This window comes from Spermophilus citellus, assembly GCF_964194105.1.
Source record: "Spermophilus citellus genome assembly, chromosome: 5".
NCBI lineage: Eukaryota > Metazoa > Chordata > Mammalia > Rodentia > Sciuridae > Spermophilus > Spermophilus citellus.
Window position 1 is genome coordinate 11,031,162 of NC_138186.1, and position 25,856 is coordinate 11,057,017.

At 42.8% G+C, this 25,856-nt stretch overlaps 1 long non-coding RNA gene across 5 annotated transcripts in view; it reads left to right on the forward strand.

The window, feature by feature from the left end:
• The first annotated feature begins 3,853 nt into the window (after nucleotides 1-3,853).
• Nucleotides 3,854-25,856, forward strand: part of LOC308649893 — a 47,082-nt gene continuing 25,079 nt past the window's right edge. For 2 of the 5 annotated variants that reach the window (XR_014022186.1, XR_014022187.1), the window contains exons 1-2: nucleotides 3,868-4,700; nucleotides 6,018-6,082. This is a non-coding gene — a long non-coding RNA (uncharacterized lncRNA). Of the gene's footprint in view, nucleotides 4,701-6,017; nucleotides 6,083-25,856 lie in introns of all 5 variants that reach the window. The other 3 variants (XR_014022185.1, XR_014022188.1, XR_014022189.1) reach the window with 3 other exon arrangements.

Sequence of the window (25,856 nt, forward strand, 5' to 3'; positions counted from 1 at the left end):
CTGACCCTGAGTGCCTATAGGAGGTGAAACATTTGGAAACGGGGTTGTCACACATACAAAGATTGGTGAAGTCGTCATCCAGGAGCGGGGTGGGCTCCTGATTTATTGTGACTGGGAGTCCTTATGAACAGGAGGAATTTGGACACAGACACACACACACAGGGACAACACTGGGTGAGGGTTAGAATCACGCTGCCCTAACCCAAGGAACTAGCAGCAGCTGGGAGAAAGACCAGGAGCACATCCATCAGAGAGAACGCGCAGCAGCTTACTCTTGGGCTTCCAGCCTCCAGAACCGCGTGGTGATAAATTTCAGTTTTTTAAGTGACTCAGTTGGTGGTACTTTGTCATGAGAGTGCTAGCAAACTCAGAGTCCCTTCCTTGACCTCTGCCCTGCATTCCCCTCTGGTCCAACACCCGAAAGTTCATCTTGTTGGATTCCTTTGTGTCACTTGGCCCCTTGACTTTGGCCTCCCTGGATTCTGTGCCCAGCCACCAGCACAAATATTAGCATGTGCAGGATGCGTCCTGTCTTAAAGCACTCTTGAACAATCAGGTCAAAATGTGTGAAGTGCCTTCGGAACATCAGCCCCTGAAATGGATGGATCGCCTTTCTGCTGCATGTACTAAGAGCCTTGCTGTTTTACAGTCAAAGCTAGCTTCGTCTTTACTGAGAATGTTGACAATGACGAGTTGAGTTTACTGCCCCCCCCCCACTCTGCCGCCAGGCCAAGTGCCTCTTCAAGTAACCAACTCCATAAAGAAAGACCCAGTTTGTTTCTTTCTTCAAACAAATGTTTCTGATGGATTATGGGATGGAATCAGAAACCCCAGTGTAGGAGTCTAGGACCTGGGTTCGATTTGGGGTTCTACCTCTAACCAGGGCATGATCTTTTGCAAGCTCTTTGAGCACGGTCTTCTCATCCGCAGCAAGTGGCAGCCTCAGGGACGTAGATGGAATGACTTTCTTGCTTGGGCCACTGGCCGGGGCTGGGAGGCAGTGCTTTAGCAATACTCAAGCCACACTGTGAGAAACCATTATTACCAGCATGCAGAGGTTGTCCTTAGAGATTCTCAGCTCTGGAAAAGGGAACAGATGCAGGGATTCACGTTTGCTTTCCCATTGGGACTAGATGCCAGTTTTCTCCTAGGGGAGAAGTGATGTTTTAGGGGAACATGAGCTTCATCAATGGGGGGGGGGGGGTTGGGAGAAGTAGGACTCTTAAATGCCAAGAGAGACGCAGGTATGAAGAGGCTTGTGTTAGTGACAGGCCCCAAAGCATGATCCTATTAGAGCCAGGATAATTTCAACCATGTCTGTTTGGGATACAAGAAGAGTACAGTCAGGACCTTGGGCAGAGGAGTGAGGCGTGAAAGAGAGAGATTAAAAGGGTAATCATAGAAGTTTCCAGAATATTCATCTGAAGCTGAGTCAGCAGAACCAGAGAGCATATAAATGCTAGTCGGAATGTTTGTGAGTGATTACTGCTGTCCTAAATTTCTTTAAACATCTACTGAATTTCTGAACCTGAATGCTTGCTCCGATCTGAAAATCTTCTGCCCACCTCTCAGACCTTTTCCTTAACGTGATGTGAAGGGTGGATTTCTTGTTATGAAACTTCCACATGTGGTCTGAGCCTAGCTTTAGTTGTGTGCGGATCATTCCAGGTGGTCATGTTGAAGCAGGACGTCTGTGACGGGGCTCAGGACGTCCTACCCCCTGGCATTTGAGAAAACAGCAGAAGAGGAAGGTCACTCTCACCACCTCTCCCCCTTCCCCCTGAAGCAGACCCTCATGAGAGAGGGTGACTTCCCCATATATGGAGGAAAGGCGCCAGAAAATCCCCCAGGGACCAGAGTGCCCATGCCCTCTGCTGTCAACAGCAGGGAGGTCAGTGACTTTGACATCCTGGAGGCCACAGACCTCAGCGGTGGTGGAGAGATGAGCCCCAGGAAGACGAGGCAGGTGCAGCTGGCATCCCATGCTCACCTGGCAGAGACCTGGAGGAAGGAGTCCCAGTCCTTTGCTGCGTTTGCAACGGTGTCAGGGTGACAGTGACACAAGGGTATTGGCACCGCATGCAGGATATTTTCTAGTGGGCGTTTGGCAGGAGTCTGCAGGGACTCTCAGCCGAATGTGTGCACAGTACTGAAGGAAGACTTTTCTTCCACTCCTTTAGCTTTGAATGAACAGGGGCTTGCAAATTAACTGACAATAAACAGATCAAGAGGGGGGAATTCAAAGCTTTATTTACAAATGCAGAGTTACTCATGAGCAAGTCCCTGCGTACCCAGAGGTAAAGGTTTATACACCAACCTAACAAAAAAAAAAAAAGGGCCGGGGGAGTTCAGGGGTTTAATGGACAAGTTTGGAAAGTTCCATTCGATTTTCTTGATGCTAACGGGAATGGGCAATCTGTCTCCTTCCTGGAATTTCAGGAAATCCCCTAAAAGGGGAGTTCATAGGGAGTTAATAACTGTATAAGTAAAGTTTAGATAAGCTTTTACATGTTCTTCTTTAAAACAATCTTTATGCCAAAATGATGACCCCTTCAATATATATATATGCTTACACAGGTAAAATATATAACTGTGCATAATGTGTGTGTGTGTGTGTGTGTGTTCACATAGAGACATAGACATAGAATAGACTGATGGGTGTTTTCTAGTGGTCAGTCATGAGTACCCTGTTCTGGTGGATACATGTTACCATCTTCACCCTCTGGATCCACACGGGTTCAGCTTCTGATGGATATTCTAAACTTACACCATTTATCAACATTATTTTAAAAAACGATCCTGTTTTTTCTCTCCATCTCATCCGCTCTCTCTCAAGATTCTGGCTTGCTGTTCTGGGGTCTGCAGGATGAGGACCAGGCCATCAAGGGAGGAGGTGGAGGAGGGGCTGGCGGAGGGGCTGTGGGAGTGGTGCTAGGCTTTCGGCCCACCCTGAACGTTAGTGGAAATCAGTTCTGTTTGGCCCAAGCCTTTTGTCCTCTAAGTAAGTTTCCCAAGGAGCCTCAGCCACAGTAGCAAGGGAGGGGAGATGTTTCCAAAGGCCTGTGTTCCTGTGTGAGCAGGCAGACCCTGGAGCTGGCGGAATCTGGGCTCTGATGTCACTGCGATCCCCTGGGCTCTGAGGGTCACTGGAATCCCAGTTGGGAAACAGGGTCCACCCTCCCTGGTGAAGATCTCCTGCAGAATCTAAGCAGCTCTGTACCTCTTCCTACATGGCGAGGCCCCGACTCTCCCACGGTGCTCCAGAGGTGGGATTGTTTTTAGCTTACAGACATTTCTCCTTCCCTCCTCTGGGAGACCCTGGGTGACCACTCCCCAGCACCCCACATCCCATCCCAGGATCTTTTTCTCATGGTTCAGCTGCACCGTGTTTCCTACACCAGCCACAGGGAGCATCCCACCCACGAACTTCACCAGTGGATTTGTCACCAAAGAAAAAGTGAAGATCGGTTCCATTTCAGAAGGGAAAACGTCCCTGGTCACACCGCGACTCAGCGGTGTTTGGGGTCTCTTGGTCGACTGCTTCTGCTTCTGTTGATCCAGCACAGGGCGGTGCTGTGAATGGATGTCTTTGCTGACACGGATCCCTTCGCCCTGTGAATAGGCGATTACTAAACAATGAAGCTATTACAAGAGGAGCAAGAGCCGGCAGGAGCCAACAGATCTCGTACTGTAGGTTCACAGAGCTATAATTATCCAAAGTTTTAAAACACAATGATATCTGCTGAAAGGGAACATCTGGGAGGGAACCAAGCCATCCCCATTAAAGGAACCATGCACATCCCCGTGGATCGGATGACTCCACGTTAATGGGGTGGCGATTTCTTTCTTTTTTTTTTTTTTTTTTAGATGTCACTCAAGTTAACAAACGTGCTGAAAGGTTTAAGTAGAACAAATGTGCAGAGGGGGAAAACCAGATCAAGAGGAGAGATCTGTTCTATAAGATCAACTACAAATTGGCTGCAGAAAGCATTCCAGGCAGCTGCTGTGAACACTAATCGAGAGAAATAAATGCTTTATGAGGTTTTTCCCACATGAAAATAAAAGCTTTTTTTTTTTTCCAGTTGCCGTTTCATTTCAAAATCAACTCTTTTAACCTCCAAAGGACCCTGTGTGAATGAGTAGGGTGGGATGCGGAGGCGTCATAGGGAGGTCTGAGGGGCGCAGGGTCGTGAGGCCATGCTGGCCCTGGTCACTCCTTGAGGATGAGGGGAAATCTGCTGTCAGGAGAGGCCCGAGTCACACTCTGTAAATAGATGTGGCTCAGATGGCAGCATTGCACTCTGCTTTGACAATGACAGCCACAGTATGTTCTCTTCCATAACGGTGCAGCCCACAGGCTCAGACCTTTACCAAGATCCACAGCCCAGATCCTTTACTCCCCTTCTCTTACGGTGGGGGCAGTTCTTTTTTTTAGGTGAACAACTGAAAGAACAGCTCGCAGGCTAATAACCAAGCCGACTGGAAAAAGCCCTCAAGTTCATTGTCTACTTCTAGGAGGAGGTTTTCATGAAGGGAGTTTCATCAGGGAGGGGGATCTGACTTGGGGTTAGTCTTTCTCTTTATCCATTTGTGGGGCATCTTGAAAACACCGCATAGGAGTCTGACTGAGGCCGGAAGGCAGGAGCCTGGAATTATTTGGACCATCTGGGAGGACCATCGAGAGGAAAGTCAGGAATCTGGTATATTTTCCAAGTTGCCTCTTGCTCCCCTGCCTGGCCTTTGCCAACCCCCTGCTTCTGTGAGTCCCCTCCCTAGCTTCAGAGCCTGCTGGTCCCCTCTTTCTCTTGTCTTGTACCCAGGGACACCAAAACGCGCTGCCCGAGCACTTTCTACTTTCATCAACTCTAGGTATCTGCACCATAATCGCTGCAAAAGCAATATGATAGCAACATGGAAAAATTGATAATTCAAAGTAGTTACCAATTAACCCACGCTCTACGACCAGTTGAGCCACACTCAGCCAGTTCATCCTCGGAGCTTTCACCTGCTTTTCCACTCCGCTGTGTTAGATACTGGCCACCTTCTAAGTTTAACTTTTAAAGGTAACGCTACCATCAACGTGGCTGTTACTTTTACATAGTGTGAAGGTTCTCTCTAGAAATCTTGGACTCAGATGTCCAGCGTTAGGGACTGAATTGAGTCCCTTTGGCCCAGATTCGCATGTTGAAGTGTTACCACCCAGTGTGACTGTACCTGGAGATAGAAATGTTAAAAAGGTAATTAGGCGAGGTCATAAGGGTGAGGTGTCCTTATAAGATAAAGAGACACCAGAGATCTCTCTCATCCTCCATAGTCACAGAAGAAAAGCCACATGACGATACGGAAATGCCCAGGGATGTGGCTCAGTGGTAGAGTCCTTGCCTGACAAGGCCTTGGATTTGATCCCAGACCTGCAAAATAGAGGGTGGGGTGCAAGGAATTATCTACAAGCCAAGGGTAGAGGCCTTTGCAGAAACCAAATAGGCTGACACCTTGACCTTAAATTTCCAGCCTTCAGAACTACAAGGAGATGCATTTCTGTTGTTTAAGCCGCCCAGTCTGGCATTTTGTTAGGGCAGCCTGTCGGCTGACTCGCATGGCACTTGGGTGGAAATGCAAGAAGGAGTAAACAGCCCTTGGCATCCAGCAGCTGGCCTGGCACTCAGAGCTGGCCCGTGGTGTTCTTCTGCTCAATATGAACGATTCTTCCTCAGATGAGGGGAGGCTAAGCCAAATCAATCAGGACAAGTCCAAGACCACGTCACCATTGTCTAAACCACAAAAATGACCCAAAGTCTCCCCTCTCTGGATAACAGGGGTGACTACTGCTTTTTGGCCAGTTTTGTAGTCAGCCTTGCCTTGGTCTTTCCTGTGTCGGATTTATTCATATAATTGCGCTCACTTCCTGAGAGCGTCCAACCCAGAGCAAGGCTCACTTCCTTAAACCCTCCCCCAAAACACCTAGCACTGCCCCAAACTCTGACCTAAATCATTTCTGAGATCTTCTTACTGCATAGCCACACAGTTCCCGGGAATGTCAAACCCGGCTTGGTGAATTCTGTGTACCCAGTGGGCATTGCAGGTGAGCACTACTAGCAAAGGTGTTTGGATTTTTAATAGTTTTTAATAAGTATTTAGCAATGTTTATTAAAGAAGCTGATAAACTTTTCAAATTTTAACACAACCTGGCCAGAAATTCAAGGGTTAAATCTTCTTCAATTAATTTGATGGTGTAAAATGTACATGGTTTAAATGCATATATTTTATTAGTTTGTAGACTGGACTATTACCCAGGTATTTTTCTACTATATTGTTCCTCATCTATCATCATGTTGATATTCAATTATGGAAAAGTATATATTTTTTTCTCCTACTGAAGGAATTCCAGGGGTTGCCTTCAAGGCAAGAGAAGTATTTGAAGATTGTGATAGTATCAGAGTGTTTTTCATTACTATTTTTGAAAGTAAATTTACGGACTGGTTTTTAGAGCCCTTATAAAAGCAACAGTATTACACAAACACACAGCCACATTCACAACAAAATAAGGAGGAAATACTGATGTCTATCACAATCCTCATTTCTGTAACTGGTTGTGTGGTGATAAATGGTGTTTCTAACCCCCTTCTCCTCCTACCACCCATTCTGTGTCCCCTTTGCCTTCAGTAAGAGCCTCAGCTGGCCTTGGTTCTCTACCCTGATGGAATCTCCCACACCTTTATTTCTGGGGGGTCTGAACCACTGTTGCTCCTGCTTAGCTTGTGTTGGTATAGTTTGCCATTGACCTTAATCACAGGGCATGGTCATATGAAGAGGTACCCTGAGGAATCTCTTGCACTCCAGATATACTCTGTACCTCTGTATGGAAGAGTAGTCCAGTTACCCCCTTGGTGGTTAGGATCAGTCACCCTAGCTAGGACAGTAAGTCCTTTGCCTGCTGAGTCAGAGCCATGGGGACTCCAAGGTGGCAGTGGTAAATTCCGCTTCAGTGGAATCATTGTTGCGCCTCCTGGTAGAAACATTCCTCCCTCTGGAACTAAGCTCTCTGGGCCTGCACAGCAAACTCATGGGGACAAGAAGCCAAGTTTGTCTAGTGGGTCACTGGGGATAATATTCCACCCCTGGATTCCTGGACCTGTGAATCCTGACCATGAAAGAAATAACACATACTGGATCTGATTCAGAACATGTTCCATCTTCTCCAGTCCCATGAGGGGTTCCCACCTCGCTGGTGCTGTAACTAGGTTTCCCGGGGGCATTCACCATTCTATCAATGCTTGATCTTGGTCAAAAGGCCAAGGAGCAATCCCCTTTCAATCAAACCAGCTACTTCAGGATGGTGGGGAATATAGTAACACCAGTGACTTCCATGAGCAGGTGCCAATTACTATACTTCATCTACTGTGGAGTTCCTTGATCAGAAGCAATATTATACACAATACCCTGGTGACAATAAGGCATTCTGTAAGTCCACAGATGGTAGTTTGGGCAGATGCATTCGGTGAAGGGGAAGTAAATTCATATTCAGAGTAAGTGTCTATTCCAAGGAGGATAGAACACTTCCATGGTGGGAGTGGTTCAGGGTAATCCACCTTCCACCTGCAGCTGGCTGATAACCCCAGAGAATGTTGCCATATCAGGGTCTAAGTGTAGTTCTCTGCTGCTGGAAGATTGGGCACTCCTTACTGGCTGTATCCAGATCGCCATGGTGAATGGAAGTTCGTATTGCTGAACCCAGACCTAATCTCCATCCCTGCCACCAGGACTATTTTGTTCATGAGCCCATTGGGCAATGACACATATGGATGAAGAAAGAGGTGGCATCCAGAGAATGGGTCATCCTGTCTACCTGACTAATAAAATCTTCCTCTGCTGAGGTCACCCTCTGGTGAGCTTTCACATGGACACAAATATTTGACCCTTTTTTAGATAGAGAGGTCTACCCATGTGTCTCTTCTCCAAGTTTTCTTGTTGCTAATTTTGTGGCCATGGTCCCTCCAAGTCCTTCACCATCTGGCCAAACCATCGACCACAGCCCACGAGTCAGCATATAATCATAGGACTGGCCATCTCTCTCCAGGCACACTGAACCAATAGGTGCGATGTGTAAAGTTCTGTCACTGGGAGGAATTCTCTTCTCCACTAACTTTCAGGGAGGTCCCAGAAAGGGACTGTAGCACTGCAGTTGTGACTTTTCATTGGTGCTTGCCGATCATGAGAGTCATGCCTAAGCCAGGCCCAAGTCTTCTCTTCCTCCATCAGCTGATCATAAGGAACTCCCCTGGAGTCAAGTGTACAGGTTTGGAAAGAAAAAGGCAGTGTGTAGGGATAATGACCGTGAGCCTGAGCATTCTGGCCACTTCTTCATGCCACGTATTCATGCCCTCAGGTCTTTCTAAGTCCCACCGTATATCCCATTTCCACTTGATGATGGAGGCTGCTCTACCTACCCAGCTTTAGGGCTTAGTGAGTCAGAACACTCAGCTCATGAGGAATAGCTCAGGTTGCCATCTACAGCAAATTGGTAGCCCTTGGTTAAATATTCAGTTTTAACTAAGGTCCAGTAGCAGGCCAAGAGCTATTTCTCAAAAGGAGAGTAATTAGCTAAAAATAATAGGAGGACTATTCTCCAAAACCCCAAAGGCCTCCTCTGAAACTCACCAGTAGAAGCCTACAAAAGGCACAAAACAGTCTCCCCATCTGCCCCTGTCACCTCAAGTACCATTGAATCTGCTGAATCAGATCGCTCCAGTGACAGCAAAGCTTGAGTAGCAGCTAGCACTTGCAGAGACTTCTCTTGACCCACACAAAAGTATGGGTGAATGAACTGGAGTAACACACCCAAATGAGAAACATGTGGCTTCCAAAATCCAAAGACGTACACAAGGTATTGTTCCTCTTTCTTGGTTGTGGAAAGGGGCAGATGCAACAGTCGCTGATCTTTCACCTTGGAAAGGTTGGAGCATCATGCCCCAGAGCACTGAATCCCTAGAAACTTCACTGAGGTACTGGTAAAAATTCACTGGATTTTTTTTTCTATCAGTGATTTATTTCCCATGTACCATACAGATATCTTTTTTTTTTCCATACAGATATCTTATCAATAAGCCTAACGTTGTTATTATTTCTCTCTCACTGGGGCCAATCAGAATAATGTTGTCAATGTGATGGACTAAATTGCTATCTTTGGGAGGGAAGGACCATTGAGATCCCTGTAAACTAACTTATGATGCAGTGATGAAGAACTGATGTTCCCCCAAGGTAAGATGGTGAGCGCTATTGCTGGATTTGAAAGCAGAAAGCAAACCACTTCTGGTTCTTTATTGATCAGTATGGAGACATCAGTAGTTATAGATCAGGTGCCTGAAGATACGTTCGTTGGCTCAAGCCATGAAAGCACACCCTGATGTATTGGCTGCAGTTTAAATCAACACCTGCTTAAGCTGCTGCTCATCCACGGTCATTCTCCAAGATCTAGTTTTCTTCTGCATAGGCCAAGTAGGCAAGCTGGATGGGGCTGATGAGGGAGAAATCACACTCCTGAGTTTTTTTTTTAGCTGTTGGTGGCATGGATCACCATCCTTTCAGAGATACAGTACTGCTTTTAGTTTAATATTTTCCTAGGTAGGGGAAGTTCTAATGGGTTTCTTTCCTGCCATATTAGCCCTCACTCCACAGATTAGGGAATCAATGTGGAGATTCTACCAGCTGCTGAATATTCTAATTATGCATCCCGGAACCACAGGATGGGCTCAGAGCCCCACTGAGCCAACGTGAGACAGACCTGGACTAAAACACCATTGCTCACCTGACCTCTAGAAGCCCCATTTCCTGAGAGGATGGCAGGGACTCGAGTCAAGTGAGAGATCTAGAAACAAAGGGAAGTGGAAGGATGGGTCTTGGGGAGATCCATCATTGTCGGGCATTGTACCCCCCTCGGAGGAAGCACTACCATTTCAGTCCTGTCAGAAGGAGGTCGGGGGTGTAGCAGCTGCTGATACCACTTTCCCAGTGGGTAGGGTGGGTTCTCCCACCAGCTAAGAAGACATCAGTATTCAGAAGCTCGGTGTTGCCAGGTTTATCAAGGTCTCCCCACACGTCCTCATCTTTACCAATTGATACTCTGGCTTTAACAGCAAACACTGCAATGGTGTGAGTTCAACTGGCGTGGTGATTCAGCCAGCTTCCGGATGAGATTCTGTGTTTGATTTCCGGAAACCTCAGTCCTGAAGATGAAGTGTCACCTGAGGAGACACGCAGAAGCTTTCAGGGAAACTTCCTGGGAATTTGAACCCTTGTGCTGTTTTCCTTCTCCCCTGGGTCCTGTGACATTTGAGTCAATTAGCCAATCCCATTATCTTCATCAGTTTGCAAAAAAAAAAAAAAAAAAAGAAAAGAAAGAAAGAAAAAGAAAGAAAGAAATGCTCAAAAGTATCATTTTCACAGTTACATAGTTTCCTTTAAGTGGTTTATTATGCGTATATGATATTTTACACATCACTATTGCCCAATCACACTGTGGAATATCAGCGCTCTCTTCTCTACAGAAAATAAAGCCATTAAGCTTATTTAAATCTAATCAGATTAGGGAGCCAACTTCAGAATCCCCCAAACCAATTCAGAAGACTCATCCTTAACATTCTCTGCCTAGAGGACCGTTCCCTAACAGTGAAGGTGAACGTACCTAATGCTGCTGCATAGAGCACTTAAAGATGGTTAAAATGTTTTTTATTTTATGTGTATTTTATCACAGTAGAAAAGAATAAGAAAAAAATACAGTTACGAAAGAAAGGAAGAAAGAAACAGAGAAAGATACAAACTCAGGCCTGACTTAATTCAGGCAAATTGCAGACATCCCCTCTGAGTTTCAATCAATAGAGGGTACTGATCAACCTGATGGCTGAATAAGGGTAAAACTTCAGAGTTTTAAGAAATAAAGTGAGAGTCTATCTAAGGCTTTCTATTTTTGATTTTACATTAACCTTTCTTCCCCTTTCCATCTCTTTTCAATAGTTAGGTTTCTTGTAGGACTTAGTCCAAACGTCTTTTCAAAATTTTAGACCTATGATTCTATGCTAATTTGTCCATTTAACTTAAGATTTGTACTGACATTTTCCTCCTTGGGAAAATTAAAATAAAGATTTAAGACGAACCTACTTTTCCAGGTGGAGTTGTAGAGAATAGCACACTTGATTCTCAGAGCCTGCTCAAAGTTCTAAGCCACACCAAAGAACTAGTTAGCTCACATTCCTGTAGGGTTGGGATTCAGGCTTAGAACCCCCTGTGCTCCCAGCCCTGTTGTCTTGGCCTACCTTCCCAGAAACCACAGAAGCAACCTTAGGTAGCAGTTGAGGTCCCACAACCTGCCTGCTTACTCCCCCGAAGCTACTTTGCATTTGTTCTTTTTAAATCTGCTGCCTTGTATAAGGCCTATAAGGGGCGAGTGCCCGTTGAGATCTTCTGGCTTTGCCTCCTGATATCCAGGAATCTGCAAAGTGAGTTTGCAGAGAGGGCTCAGCTTTTCCAGCTTAGATATACTTTTGGACGTGGGGGACAACAGTTCCCAAATGCTTGGGAGTTGCAGCGTGATTCTTCCCATCCTGAAAATCTATTAGAAAAAGGAAGAGATGCTTCACTTCTCTCCACCCGCCCCTCAGGCGCTGCAGATGGCAATTAACACCCTACACAGCCCCTCCCCATAACATCATCAATTTTTTTTTTGCCTGCATAGCATCTACTTCACAACTTGAGACATGCCAAATCACACACATTCTAAGTACTTGTTGCTAGCAGCAGATTCATCTTCCTTAGTGGCCAAGCGCAGGCTATATTTGGAATGGCAGAGCACCTAACCCTTCCCTGGCCCGCTTGTATGAACTGCAACACCCCCCAAAACTCACCCACGTTTCCTTGTTAAAGTCAGGACTCTTCAGATCAATTCTGCAGATCAAAGTGAAAGAAAAGCAGATAAACACCACCTTCTTCTCCATGAGCTCCTTTCTCCTCTGCAAAAAATGAATATTAGCAATTCCAGACTGGTGGGACCCTTGCAAATATTTAAGGTGATCAATAAAATATTAAAAAATTATCCATTTGATAGGTCATCATAGACAGGCCCATGGTGGTACTGAGTAACTGCCGGGTATCTCTACTCTTTTTGTCTCTCTCTCTATTTTTATTGAGGTTAAATCCACATCACACCAACTAAAACACTTTTAGTTTGTGAATTTAACTTTGTGAGTTTAACCTCAATAAACAATTCAGTACTTTCATAATGCTGTGTAATCACATCTCCATTTCCAAAATAGTTTCATTTCCTCCAAAGGAAGCCCTGTTCCCATTAAGTAATCTCGCCCCATTCCCTGCTCCCACGGGCCCTTATAAACAATGATCTACTTTCTTTCTGCACGGATTTACCTATTCTGGATGTTGCATACAAATAGAATTATGTCATATGTGTGACCTTTTGTGGCTGGCTTTTTTTCACCTAGTATAAGGGTTCCCAAGGGTCATCCAAGTTTTGACATGAATCAGTAATTCATTTCTGTTATGGCCAAACAATATTCTGTTGTATGGATATACCATAACTTGTTAGTCTATTCCCTGTTGATGGACATTTGGGTTCTTTCCACCTTTTGACTTTTGTGAATAGTGCTATTATGAGCATGTGTGTGCATTTGGCTGAGGACCTATTTTCCATTCTTTTGATTATATACTTGGGAATAGAATCGAACTCACCCTTCCTTTGTTTTCTCCTTCTTCTTCTCTTAATGATCTCATGTCTACAGGATCCATGGTGATGTCTGGTTTTTACATTCTTTACATTGCTTTTTGATACCTCATCTCTAACTGACTAGTCTTAAGAGCCATTTTTTAAAAATTTTCTTAATATTTCATGAACCAGCCTATGGTTTTGTGGAAATTGTCTGTTTGTACATTTAAATTTGCTTTAATTACTACCTTCCCTTTGGATTTGTTTTGCCAGTCTTTGTGTAACTTCTGGAGAGGGCTGCTTAACAGACCCCATCCACGTGCCCCATAATAATCCCATGTGCATCAACCAGACTTCCCAGGTCCTGCACCTGCATCTTTGCAGAGGGCTGCCCAAACTCATTTAGTCCGTATGCACAGGGGATAGAAGTGCCCCAGAACTAAGAGTCTTAGTGTAAGTCCCTAACCGAAGGACTAAAGGACCCTGTCTTCTTGCCCTCTGACTAAGACAATTCGTCTTACATAGTTTTGTAGAGTTTTACTAGTAATCAATGGTAACTGAGCTACAGCCACCTGCCCTGACAGCTGCCTGTATATCACACCCCTTCCTGGGTGTCTTCCCCTCCCTGTCTCACTTCCCACCTGTTTCTGCTGATCTTTTTGTCTCCCTGTTATGCTCAGAATTGTGACCACCCCAAATTCCATCTATGAATGCTCAGAAAAAGTGTATATTGAAGTCCTGGCCCTAGTACATCAGAATTTGGAGACAGTACAACAGTATTTGGAGACAGGGTTTTTAAAGAGGTGGTCAAGTTAAAATAAGGACATGTGGGCATGCCCTAATACAATCTGACTGCTGTCCTTTTAAGAAGGGATGAAGACACACACACATCTAAGATCATGTAAGGACACAGGGCGCAGAGGCTACCTGCAAGCCAGGGAGGGAGGATCCAGGAGAAAGCAGCTCTGCCAACACTTTGATCTCAGATTCCAGCCTCCAGAACTGTGAGAACGTAATTTCTTTTGTTTATTCCACTCAGTCTGTGGGACTTGGTTACTGCAGTCTGAGCTAATTAACTCACTCCAATAAACGGCTTGCCCTTGAATCTCTGGTTCAAGGTCTGCTTCTGGGGATTCCAAATTCAGACTCAAAGTGCATTGATTTTTCAGCTTTTCTTCTTTCCTAATAGATGCTATTGAGGCAATAAGTTCCCTTCTAAGCATGGGTAACGCTCATATATGTAGTATTTGGTAGTATAATGATAAGTATTTGTAGCACAATGGTAAGCTTTGATATGCAGTTTTATGAATCAGTTTGAAGTGGTTTCTGTTTTCCGTTGTCATTTCTTCTGTGACCCGTGGGTTATAATGGAGGGTCTCACAGCTGCCTTCTATGTGCTCCAGCTCTGATGGTCACAACTCAGGGGCCAACCTAGCCACAGGGCTCCACCCAGCCATGAAGGGGCTAGAAGCACAACCTGCCAGGCTGAATGGAAGGAACAATCCATTCGTGTCTATGTTCTATGAACATTTCCTCCTGCTAGAATTTCTTTATAACAGACAATAAACCTGGGATGGGGTGGGAATGGCCAGGCTTTCTAAGAAACACCCTTCCGTTCCAATAGGAGTCTCCATACCGATGTCTAAAGTGGCTGTCCGTGTAGCTACTGCCTGCGCTGCCCCACTCAGGGCTTCCCATTAGACTTCTGTGTTCTTGACAATTCTGAAGGTGGAAAACAGAACCTCGCCTTAGCTTGGATTAGCGTTTCCTCCATGAGTAGGCTCGTTAGGTCTCTCACACCCCTGGGTCCCATATCAGTTTCTATTTTATAAAATTTTGTCTCGAAAAATATATTATACCTTTTTTTTCTATTTTAATAAAAAGTGTCTATTCTATGTTGTAACAAAATTCTTTTTAAATCACGCATGCCTTTTAGTGAGAACTTGAGTCTACTTAATGGACAAGGCTGAACTTAAGAACGAACTTGAAAGTTGTCAGGGGTCAGCAAATTTTTTTCTGTAAAGGATCAAATAGTGATTTTTTTCCCTCATCTTTCTTTTTTGCATTTGTTTTCTTTCTTCTTCTCCCCTCCTCCTCCCAACCTCTCCTTCACCTCCTCCTCCTCCTCCTTTTCCTTCTCCTTTCGGTCTCTGTAGACCAGGTGGTCTCTGTTTTTATTACTCATTCTGTCAAGATAGCTTAACAGCAGCAGTGGATGATAAGGCAGGACTGTGCTTTTGATACAAATTTACTCTTAGACAGTAAAATGTAAATTTTATATAACTTTTATGCATCAAGGAATAGGACTGTTTTGATTTTTTTCCTCAACCCTTTTTAAAAGTAAAAATCATTCTTGACTGACAGGCTATGGCAATAGGCTCTATTTGACTCGTGGCCCTAGCTTTGTGACCTCTGAGTGACACCAAAGTTGATCCTAAAGACTAAACAAAAGTGACTAACCAAAGTGAGGCTGAGGACCTTGGCTAGGTCTTCCAAGCCCCCTCCTCCACTGTCATGCCCGACAAAAGTTTTACTAAATAAGTCTCCTGAGCACAGATGGCCTAATGGTTCCACAAGATTCCCTCTGCGCCTGGCCGAAGAGCCTCCTCTGTTTTGTATCCTAGAACAGAGGGTTGCGAACACCTGGGAAGACAGAGAAACGAGTCCCCAGAGCTGACTGGGGACATGTGCAGTGTATGTATATATTACATTAGCCGTGGGGCTCATCAGTGCCCAGGGGTCTGACTGCAAGGCTGTTCTTGATCTATACTCTATCACTATACTCTATCTTCTCTGAAATGCACTGGAGTCTTCTAACTGGGTGTTGGCTACTATCTCATTGGTTCGGGTAGAAAGCCATACTTAGGCCAAATAAGGCACTTTCTTAAAGGTGCTATATAGAGATTCAGGTGAGTACCCTGTGGCACCTGCACCTTATCTCAGCAGGTGGAGTTTTCTTCTCTTCTACCCCTGACCAGTTGTATTTGAGTAGAACACATGTACCCATCTGGCCAACCCAGGTCATAGCAGAACAAATACTTAGCTCCTGATTCTCCCACGGGCTGAATAGAACCTTCTTTCTAGAAACATTCTCAGTAGATTACTTTCAAGGTGAGAAGTACACGGGCAGGTGCCTTGACACAAAGTTTAAATTTCTGCTCTTACTTGTATGAGTGGGAACATTTCTGTCCAGGATGGAAGTTCCCCTTTTATTGGATCCAGAGGAGCCATGGTACCTCTGTTACCAATTTATACAAATAACAAGGGCCTGGCGCTGAGAGTTACTGATACAGGCAAAAGCTGGTGGAGTTTTTGCAAGCAGGGGGCTGGCACTCCCAAGAGAGTCGCCATTCTGTTGGATGAATTGAAAAGAGAGGAGAGAGAATGTGTACGACAAAAATGGCTTATTATGGAGGGGCTGGGGGTGTAGCTCCAAGACAGAGTGCTCACCTAGCATGTGCAAGGCTCTGGCTTCAATCCCCAGCAACACACACGCACACACACACACACACACACACACACACAGGCAACTGGTGGGTTATGGTCTGAGGAGGGGATAGTTAAGATTCTGTGTCTCAGGTGGTTCCAAAGGCGGATGCAGTCTAGGGGTCAGTTTCAAAGACATTTTCTCCCTCCATTTCAGATACCTTCATGTTCTGCCTTGCCCCTTTGGGAATCCTGCCCCACTTATACTTCAGGAAGGAAATCAAGACTAGGAATAAAAACAGGAGCATACGTCCTGTGCTAATCCAAAAGGCTGTCTTTTGTTTAAAGAAAGAATCTCTTTTTTTCCCATGGTCAGGTTACATATTTTCTATGGGGCTCTGATTAACACCTCCTGGAAATTAGAAATCAATTTTTTTTGTGTGTGTCCACAGCATGCATGTAGGTGTGATATGGGGGTGTGTGGAAAGTTTGTTTCTAGGATTAGATGAAATTATCCAATGTCCCTTCTTACATCATAATGTTCACATTTGCTAAATTCTGAATGAGTTCTAAACTCTCTTGCCCAAGAATTTGTTTTCCTTATTCTTTCAAATCAGTTTTCTGCTCTGGGAGATTGAAAAGATACAGTAGGTTTTAAACTTAGCCAACTGACTGCCAGGCCATAGTTTTTTTTTTTTTTTTTTTTTTTTTTTTTTTATGGGGAAAATGGAACAATCAGCAAATGAGTCGCATCAGAATTGACCCCGCCATTAAAATATTCCACACCTTTAACCCACTTGCAGTAGAAGATTTTTGCATTGTTTTATCTAGTTTAGGGGCATTTCCTAGTATCTGTTGTGGCCATCTGTATATGGAGTGATATCTGTTAAGGATTCACTGTCTTAGGATATTCTTCGCTCTTTCCTGAGTGGTAAAACCCAGGAGAATTTCTAGAATCCACTTGACATTCTCTCTTTCTCTCTCTCTCTCTCTCTCTTTCTCTCTCTCTCTCTCTCTCTCCCCGTGCCTCACAGGGAATCCATTGTATCAGCCCTGCCACTCCCAATAACACATCCATGGGAAGTTCACATAACCTCATTTCCCTCTGTTAATGTTACTGAGCTAAGCCCAAGACAGGAGTATTCTTAGAAGATATATGGCTTCCTCTTACTCAGAGTTGGCCTCCACTGAAGAAACAGGGCCCCTGGGGTCAAAGCAAGACACTCATGAACTCTGGCCTCTGTAAGACAAACAATGGAAACCTTATTCTAAATTTAGTTTCCAAGCAAAGGTTTTTTTTTTTTTTTTTTTTTTTTTTTTTTTTTTTTTTTTTCTGGTGACCTCATTCCCCTGTAGCAATCACATTGTCCCAGTAATCTTTCAGCAACTCGCCCCTGGTACTAGGAGGTTCCATTCTGCCTCTTGTTTCTTGTTTTCTTTCAAATGAATTTCTCCATTCAGAGTTTTCCTCTGATTCCACATTTTCTCCATAATTCCTCCCCATTGCAAAAATAAATACAATTCCCTTCCTCTTACATCTTGACAACAACTAGGCTGGAAAGAGAGTTCATGATTGGCAGACAGAGAAATAGTCTCCATGTGGCATCTGCCATGGCTGGAATATTCTCTCCAAAACTCATGTTGAAACGTCATACTCAAATTCCTACGGTGATAGTCTTTTCAGGTAGAGCCTTTGGGAGGTAATTAAATGAGATAAAGTCATCAGAGTAGGGTTCCCATGATGAGACTGCTGGCTTTATAAGAAGAAGAGATACCGAGGCTGATAGTCCCTTGCCACCTCACCACGTGACAACTTCTGCCATGTTCTAATGCAGCAAGAAGGCTCTCACTAGATGTCAGTGCCATTCTCTTGACTTCCCAGCCTCTGGAACTGGTAAGTCAACTAACCTTCCATTGTTTATAAATTATGCAATCTCAGCCACAGCAACAGAAAGCACACTGACAGTGTCCTGTTGAGCCCTAATCCCAAGCATGATCTAGTAGCAAAAACAATCTGGAGTCTTTCTCATGCTTAGGAAATCACCGACCTGTGGTGACACTTATCTGGAAGAAGCTATTGTATTGCACGTATGCCCGGAGCCCCAAGCCGTCCACATAATTTGTCTGGGGTAGAAGTTCCCACAAAAAGTGCACTGCACTAAATTTTCTCTTCAATGAAGTCATTGCTATACCTGGATGGCCCCACTTGTGATGTGTGGAAAGTTCTCCATTAAGAAAATTGGAAAAGAGAGAAGGATTGTGCAGAGGTGTGGAAAAGAAGGGGAAGATGGTTTCCATGGAGACCCAACCATCCTCTTGTTCTCCTCTGCTGATGGTCTGCAATAGCAGGCTCTGAGAGGCATTGGATCGAGGCCAGTGCTGCTCATGGGAGCCCCTGGGATACTAGACCACCAGCCCTCTCTCACCAAGGAGAGTCCTTTACATCATCTCTAAAGAACGCTAGGTAGGCTTTGCATACACAGCACCATCTTTCAATGGCACCAACACAGCCAGTTCTTTTCTCTCTTGGAACACATCTCTGTTTCCTTTCTTGAGCACCAGATGAAGTCATTGGCATACATTTAGGAGCCATGTTGTGTGAAAAACATGATGTGTGTAAGTTGAACGTGACTGTGGTGTGTCTCCACTGTAATGCAAAACAGTACAGGGAGCCTGCTCTCTCCTGGTTCCTGAGAGTTTGGGAAGAATATTTGTGATATTCTAAATCTGATATAGCCATAAGGTCAGTGGACAGGCAGGGCTATACTTCTTCCTGCCCCAAGGAAAGGCCTGATATTCATTTTGCATTATTATTTTTTTTTTAAATTTCAAAGATCTGCTGGTTTTCTCGTGGTTCTTTCTTTCTTACCCAGATGACTTCCCACTCTGTTTATGTGCAAGAACAGGTCGACCTTTGAGGACCTGGTCGAGGCTTGGATTTCCCTTGCACCTTTGTCACTTCCCGTAAAAGCACTCGCTATCACAGAGGAGGAAATCTGGAGGATAGGACAAAGAGAGCTCACGGAGGTTTCCACTGATGTTTACTCAGACTTCACATGAAAACATTCTCTCCTGCCTCCACTTCTCACTATTTTCAATTGAAGGCTGACTAGAGTGAGAACAAAGGTGTCATGATCAATCTATGACTCTGCCCCTACACACACATAAAATTTGGAGAGGGATAATATAGGTTAGAGGGGAAAAAATGTATACAGGCACAATAAAATATCATGGTTTCTTAACACATGTTCATTGAACTGCATCAGATGAAATTAGATGAATTTTAAAAATGTAAATAAGTACCATAAATATTTGTCTTTTACCAATAGTATAAAAAGTAAAATTTTGTTTGGCTAGGTATGGCAGTACACATCTGTAATCCCAGATCCTCGGGAAGCTGATGCAAGATCACAAGTTCAAGACCAGCCCAAGCAACTTAGCAAGAGCCTGTCTCAAAAAAAAATAGAAAAGGCTGGGAATGTAGCACAGAGGTAGAGTGCCCCTGGGTTCAATATTTATTACCACACAAAAAAGTAGAATTTTGTTTAATTCTTCCTGTCATTTTGCAATATTTTCAAATATTAACAGAATACTTTTACATATATTACGTATGTATAATATATATATATATATATATATTCCTGTACATATTTTGCATAGGGTAAAGTGGTATTGGTTGAAAACTCAGAAGGTCAAGGGCTGAATATTTTCTCTCATGTGAAACTAGAAAGGAAAAAGGAAAAGAAATGTGGTAGGGAATATCATGAAAATCCAAGGGAGATCAGTAGAATAGAGAACAGGGACCACAGGGAACGAGAAAGAGAAGGTAAAGAGAAATACTGGGGAAAAGAGAAATACTGGGGAATAATACTGGCCAAGTTGTATCGTTATATTGTGTGCTTGTATGAATATGTAACAACAAATTTCATCATTATGTACAACTATAATTCACCAATAAAAATGTGGAAAAAATCTAAAAAGTTAAAAAGATAATAAAGGATTGTCACAATTCTTTGATCCATTCTAAGATTTATATAATTATTGGATCTAGAAGTATAACTACAGATGGGTGACAAAATCAAAACCATAGGTTGGGACAATTTTTCTCAGTGCAAATCCTGTTTTTAATTGAGATTTGGGATATTATTTTAGGAAAATTCCAACCAAGAGAGAATGAAATAAAAAACAGATGAGTGACACAATTAAAGAGCTGTGGGAAAGCAAAGAAGGAGGTGGCCATGTTTGAGGGAAAGTTCCAAAAACACCTTCACAGAGAAGACAAGAGGGGGCATGGGATCCACGTGGTACCCAAGAGCCTTTTGTGGTACCAAGAGCTTAGCTCCACAGTTAGGAGACTCAACAAGCAATTGCTGAAATTAGAGTGAAAGAAAAAAAAGAAATAAGAGTCAAAGTTGTGATTTTGGAAAATAACCATATTTGGAAGGCAGGAAGAAGAAAGGGAAGAAATAAGAAAATTTTAAAAATGTAAAGGAAGAAAGAAATATTTGCAAAGTGTAAATGCATGTCCAAGAGAGCTTGGTAGGCAGTCTTCTCCTGCTCCTTCTGAGTACTACTCAAAGTGCCATCCTCAGACCAGCTGGAAACTTGCTAGAATACAAATTCTTGGGCCCATCCTAAACCTGCTGAATCAGAATACCTTGGGGTGTGGACCCAGAAGTCTTTGTTTCATAAGCTCTCAAAGTGATATTTATGCCTTTGTAGCTTCAGAAACCATATCACAGCACACTCTTGGAGATGAGGTGCCGCTGACCCAGGTACAGTTTCTGATTCTTAGAAGGTTTCAAAAGTTTGGTTTAGGGTCTTCCTAAAATTAAGTTGAAGAGGCACTATTACATTAAATTGCTAAAGTTTAAACTACTCAAGGCAAATAGTTTATTCAATGCTTAATCTTAAATATTTTTATGATGCCTCACTTCTGTTAGAGTGAGAAGGAAAACAACACCAACCTTCTCAGGTAACCAAACCTTAAACATCACTCAGATTTGTTTATTAGCCAACTCAACTTCCATCAGTTACTGTCTCAAAGGGTAATTACAAAACAGCTTGTATTGAACAAAAAATCAAAATACTACATCTCTAAATTTATGGGATGAATATAAAGTGGTGCTTGGAGGGACTTTTATAGTATTAAGTGATTTTAGTACAAAAGAAAACCTCCACTCAGAAGTTTGAGTTTCCATTATAAGGACATAGAAAAAGAAAAGCAAAAGAAATCCAAATAAAGTAGAAGGAAGAAGGATACAATAAAGAGCAGAAATAAGTGGAATTTATAGAATAAAATAAGAATTCAATGAAACAAAAAATAGGTTCTTTGGAAGAGTCAATAAATTTGATAAACTTTTAGCCTATTTAACAAAGAAAAAGGGAGGAAGGAACACAAATTACTACCATTAGGAATAAGAGGGGAAATATAATTACAGATTCCAAAGATATTAAAAAAGAATTCTACAAAAACTCTATAAACATAAGTGGAATTATTTAGATAAGCAATTTCTTCAAAGTCACAAACTACAAAAAGTTACCCAAGAAGAAAGTGGTAGTATGAATAGATCTATAGAAACTGAATTCATAGTTTAAAATTTTAACAAAAGAAATACTCACTCAGATGGCATCATTATTAGTTCTGCCAAAACTTTAAGGATGAAATGATACCAATCCTATACAATCTCTTGGTGAAAATTGGAGAAATGATTTCCCAAGTCATTCTTTCATGTCATCAATACCTTGATTTAAAAAACTACACAAAAATAGTAAAGAAAAAGACAACTGCAGGAGAATATCTCTCAGAAAATACCAGCAAATCATCTCCAACAATATATTCAAAGACTAATGCATCATAACTAACTGGAATATTTTCTCAGAATCCAAAGGTGCTTCAATATTACAATGCCAATCAATGTGATCCATCATATTTATAGACAAAAGAACAATCATGTTACCATACGTATTTGTGCAGAAAAATCACCTGACACAACTCAACGTCCATTTCTAATAATAAAAACCTCAGCAAACTAGCAGAAAAAGGGAAATTTTTTAACTTTGGTTTTTCTAATATTGAAACAAAATTATGAAAATCCCCTTTCATCCTGTTGTTCAATACCTTACTAGAAGTCCTAGCCAGCATAAAGCAAGAAAAAAGAAATAAAAGGTAAACAAATTACAAAGTCTTTACCTGCTTTTGATATATTATCTACACATAAAAACCATGGATCTATCATAAAGCTGGTAATATTAATAGGGGAATTTTACAAACTTATGTGATATCTTGTTCACATAAAATAAATCAATTATAGTTCTACAGACTAGCAATCAAAAATTGGAAACTAAGGTTAAAACAATACTATTTAAATAACTTCCCCAAAATGAAATATTATTAAAGTGAAAATCTACAATACATGTAGAGTTTTCATGATGGAAAAAAGAATGCTAGTTAAAAAAAAATCAAAGAAGACTAAATAGATGGGAGACATACCATGTTCATGGACTCAGTATGGTTGTCAATTCTCCACCACTGAACTAACAGATTTAATATAATATCCATCAGGCTTCATTTTGTTTACACATATAAAAAATTCTAAAATTTATATTAAAAGGCAAAGAAACTGGAATTGCTAAAACAATCTTGAGAAAAGACAGAAAAAATTAAGTTGGCAAACTCATTCTACCCAATATAAAAAAAAAAAAACACAATGTGCTTATTTGTGTTGCAAATATTGTTTGCTATGTCCTGATGCTGGGGAAACAAAGAATAAGGAATTCCTCTTGCCTTGTAGCAGCTTATAGTTTGATGCAATCTTATTTTTAGTTTCACAAACATTTTTCTATCTCTGCTCTCCAGCAGGCAAAACCAATAACCTTGTAAATAGTATCAGACAGACTTAGAAAGACCTAAACTTTGGGCAATCATCATTCTATCAAAGTTAATGCTTACCAGGTCCATCTGCTCTGCCTGTTAGAATCTTAACCAAATCTTAAGTGAACACACTGAGTTCTTTTTAAACCATGTATTAATGCAGCATTTCTTTAGCACATTTAACTAGTTCTGCATTTGGATTAGAATAATATGATCTTGGCCTTCAAGGGACTCCCAGCTTAGTGGGAAACTCAAACTATGAAAGATTAATGGAGTAAAGATGAAATAGGGCCAGAAAATAAGTGGGACATCTGATCATCAAAGGCCTCAACATTCAGGCTAGAAAGTGGCTACTTTATGGCATAGCTGAAGACTGTAAGTGAGGGAGAATTTGCACTGATTTTACTCCCTCATCCTTTAATAAACCGTTATTGAGTGTCTACTGTACAACAGACACTATTCACAATTCGGAGAATACAGAAATAGCTAAGCCCAGGCCCGGCCTCCAACAAGCTCACAATACCAAGAAACACCCCACAGCCTGACAACGACTCGTTTACAAGTAAAGCGGGGTATTATCTTGAAGAAACAATCCCCGAGATTTTCTTTTTGTCTTTTTGCTGTACTCACTCCTTCCTCACCTCCTCTCACAAGTCGACATTAAACTGCCATCTGCAGAGGAGAAAGCTATCTGAGCTGAGCAGAAATAGGCTGCATACTTCAGGGCTTTTGTTGTTAAAGGGCTGAGCCCCAGAGTGGGGGGAACAAAATCACAGTTACAGGCAAATCTTGGGTCCAACGGAAAGTTGGAGGAGTGAGCTAAAGGGTGACTGCCTTCTTCCCCAGTCCTCTCCCTATCCCAGCAGAACCACCCTCACATTGTAGGGAAGAGGAGGAAGGGAAGAAGTTGATGCCTGAGATTTCCAGAAGAGAGAAGGAAAGCCAGACAGCTCCCAGCAGCTGCAACAGTAAAGAATGACTGGGCCGCAGAGGAAGCCAGGCGCAGGTTGCCGTGATGCCGTGTGTGGGCCTGGGCAGAGAGGGCACCGTGCAGGGATGCTGGTCCAGGACACCATCGGGAATGGGGAAAAGGAGTCCCAAAGATGCTGGAATGTAGGATTTTTGCAGAACTCATGTGGGGTTCTAATGAGCACATTGGAGAATCCCACACAGCTGAGTCGGAGACAGACCTCATCCTGCTGCACGTGTCTGATGACTCGGCATCAGAGAAGGTGACTCATTTTGCCAGGTCATAGTGGTGGCTGTCCGGGAAGGACAGGGGTCTTCTTAGAGAGGCCCGAGTCTGAGCTTTGCTTTGAAGGGTAGGATGAGAACATTCGAGTCGGGAGACTTCAGAGAAGCAGAGGGAACACCAGAGCCAAAGCAGAGGGCACAGCGCTTCCCAAGAGATTTTGGATTTAAGAAGACTGGCTTAGAGATGGGCTAGGAAAAGAAGTCAGAAAACCAGGCACAGAAGCCAGCCTGAAGGCACTCGCTGCTAAGGATAAGGGTTTTGTACCTGTAGATTGAAGAGTTTTAAGCAGAAAAGAAACATGATTAGAATGTCATAGAAAGTACACACATACATACACGCACATTGGATAATGACTTAGTGTGCATTTTGTGATATAAAAAACACATTAGTCATTAACCAGTGAACTCAAACATGTGTATGTATACCTCCTGTTCAATGAGGCAAAAATCATCTTCGTTTTCTCATGGTTTAGCTGCTAGCACACAGTTCCTGCAACACCCAACATGATCAATAAGCATTCAAATGAATGTTAAAGATTGTATCTGTCTTACATGGTAAAACATGTCCTGACGACTTACCATGGTACTCCAGGGGCCGAGAGCTGAAGCGCCCACTCTAGCACTTGGCATGTAGAAGCTCAGTCAGTTTTAAAATAAATAAAAGAACAACCACCAGGAAAGAAATAAACCAACAAAATGACGAACACATAAAGAGCATTGATTAATATGAGGCTCTCATGTGAACCTTGGTGCTTTGGGGAGGGATCATGGGGCACCCTATAAAGTGGGACTAACATACGTCCACTTCATTCTGAGTCCATGGGTTGCTGTCAACCTGACTGTGGTCATTTCCTTTATCACAGGCCAGACTGTGTCTTTGGTGATCCGTGACAGAAGGACATGGATACCAACAGCAAAGAATTCTCTCTCTCTCTACTTATGGTTAGTCACAGTTCAGACGTAATAGAACAGGCTATGCATTGACCTCACCTGAACAGCTCCAGTTAGCTATTTCTGTTTCGATGTGCTTCTGCACGGATCTGCCCACTCTATTTGATGCAAGTTGAAGAGGTTACTGTCCATGGTGAGGCCTGCAAATCTGTCTGTTTCTACAACAGCCAGTACCTGGGGTGGCTTCTTTGTGCTACTATGTAGGGAGGTTTTACACCTCATGCAGGTTTGGGAAAGGAATAAAAAATTCTCTAGACTGAGAGTTAACACAAAAGCTTTCTCATTTCTATATAATTTCTACAGATGGAATATTATTCTACCTTAAAAATTAAGAGATTTCTGACTTCTGGTACACAGATGAACCTTGCAACATGACACAAATTGAAATAATATGATTCCACCTGCATGAGACACAGAGCACAGTCAAGTGCACAGAGATAGAAAGTACAAGGGAGGTCCTCAGGAATGGGGAATCCTTGCTTAGTGGGTACAGAGTTGCCGTTTAGAGTGAGGACAGAGCTGATGGTAGCATTACGTGCTTAATGTCACTGACTGTGCACTTAAAAGTGGTTAAAATGGTAAACATGGTCCTAGGTACAGCTTCCCACAATGAAATAAAGTTTAAGCATTTTTTGAAGCTAC